A 2,336-nucleotide genomic window follows, 5' to 3' on the forward strand; every position below is an offset into this window, starting at 1 on the left:
GCCTCTGTGAAGGCCAAGCCTCCACAGAGGCCTGGAAAGGGAGCAGATTCCTTCTCCGCTTGGGCTCCATTAACGGAGCCCAAGTGCAGAAGGAATCCTCCCCTCAGTGAGGCTCTTTTTCAAATGTAGGACCCAAAAAAAAAAAAAAAAAAAAAAAGTCCTATATTTGAAATTTTTGTCCTACATTTGTCCCGGTTTGGAGGTCCAGACCAATGGCAACCCTAGCCTCAGAGGAAGGCAAAGGAAAAACCCCTTCAAACAAATCTTGCCAAGAAATTCCTGTGATAGTTTTGCCTTAGGGTTTCCATAGTCAGAAATGATATGAAGGCAGAGAACAACAACAATTAGGAAAGTTAGAAGATAACTTACCTTGATAACACTCCCAATGTGATTTTGCTGTATTAATATATCAGTCAGATCTACTGTATTAACAGGAGCCTTTAGAAACAGCTGAGTGAAAGAGGAGAAGAAGAATGCTCTACACTTTTATTAAGAATATATTTTCTATTAGAATTATAATTAAGAATGTTTTGTGACATGTACCAGTCATATTTACATCATTCTAGTGCTGGACAGCTAAAAAACTGAATCAATCAATGTGAAAATGAAAAGGTTAAATGTTGAAATATTAGGATATTCAGGGAGGCTCAAATGACCTATTACAGTAATTCCCTAACTTTGGTCCTCCAGCTATTTTGGACCCAGAAGCCCAAAGTTTGGGAACCACTGGCTTATTACAACTAATTAATCCCATGTTTGAAATTCTCACATCTTTTGCTACATAAAAATATGCACTACATCAGTTTTCCATCTCAACCAACCCCCCAGCAAAACAACAACAACAAAAGAGGCAAATAGCAACCATGTATAAGGAAAGAATTAAACATATACGGAGAGGGGCATGGCTCTTTTAAAAGAAAAGGGAACTGAAAGCATGGGATTCAAAGAAGTTTTTTGCATGGGGGCAGGCAACACTTGATCCTCCAGAGGCTAAGAAACAGTGGCTGCTACATGGAATAACCTTCCAGGTTATCTATCCCACTACTGAAAAGCTCTTACTATCAAGACTCTCCCTTTTTGTACTTTGAATCCACTTGTTTGGGCCCAGACACTTGGGCCCAGACCTATGGAGCATGAGGAAACAAGCTATTCCATCTCCCACCAGACAACCCATCCAATATTTAGATGGCTATTTCAAAGGAAGGTATTGGAAAATCACCTCTGAATATTCCTTGCCTTAAAAAGCCCTATGACATTCATGGGGTTGCCATAAATCATCAGGCAACCAGGCAGTATGGTAGTATTACTTACCCTTCACCACTGGCTATTTCAGGTACCTTCTAAATATGGTAGCTAGAGTTAATGGTAGTCTGAATTGAGGTTTTTACACCACACAATTACAGCACTTTGATTCCATTTTTAACTGCCATGGTTGCATCCAGGGGGATCCTGAGGTTTATAGTTTGGTAAGGAAATACATCTCACAGGCTGGGCATTCTAGACCTCCCTCCCTAAATCTTAAGATTGCATAGAATGGAAACAGGGCAGTTAAAGTGGAATCATAGGGTCATAAATATGTAGTGTGAAAGGGTCCTGGAAAACAGACTGTGCATACTATATCATCATCATCATCATCATCATCATCATCATCATCATCATCATCCCAGGATGTGACAGGACCAACTCTGTGCATCTACTAAACATGCTCCAAAGGTCTGGTTAGACATGAACTGAATCAAGAATTGTAAAGCTTGTCACTCTCCATCCCCAGCTATTCATGGCTCATGATAACTCAGCACAGAAAAGCTACACCATCAGATCCACTCACCTGTTGCAATAATTTCTTTATGCCATTTTTATCATTATCAGATATGGAATGTGCTTCAAATTCAACGTTTATTTCCTGTAGACAAACACACACAAAGGAGGAATCACACATAGGCTTGCCAATAAAAGTTTACTTCAGATAAGTTTAATTTAAAAAATACTAGTGAGGATGGACAGAAAACAGATGAGTGATTTTCAGATTTACCAAGGTTTCTGGCTCCCAGCTGTTTAACAGTGGTACCCCTATTCCCCCAAAATTATACTGTTGAAAATAAAATTGGGGGGAGGGGGAAGCAGGAATTGAATTCTGGTCTCCAGAGCAGTTATAGTGGAATAGCAGCGCTATAAGAGTGTAGTGCGGTAATCTACTTAGAGAGTGTGTCTTGTGTCATTGCTAGAAGTGCAGTTAGAAGTGAAAATGTTAGCCTTAACGGAATTCAGACTTCCATACATGGAGTAAAGAGTTGAGACAAAAGAAGTTTAGTGACATAGAGGATTGTGTCATGTTC

General features: G+C 39.7%; 1 long non-coding RNA gene across 1 annotated transcript; it reads right to left on the minus strand.

The window, feature by feature from the left end:
- Window positions 1-397: 397 nt before the first annotated feature.
- LOC121918440 lies at window positions 398-2,062 on the minus strand. Its single transcript, XR_006101231.1, has 2 exons — window positions 1,829-2,062; window positions 398-450 (listed from the first exon to the last, which is right to left on the minus strand). It is a non-coding gene; the product is annotated as an uncharacterized LOC121918440 (long non-coding RNA).
- Window positions 2,063-2,336: the final 274 nt, after the last annotated feature.

This window comes from Sceloporus undulatus, unplaced genomic scaffold, assembly GCF_019175285.1.
Source record: "Sceloporus undulatus isolate JIND9_A2432 ecotype Alabama unplaced genomic scaffold, SceUnd_v1.1 scaffold_11866, whole genome shotgun sequence".
NCBI lineage: Eukaryota > Metazoa > Chordata > Lepidosauria > Squamata > Phrynosomatidae > Sceloporus > Sceloporus undulatus.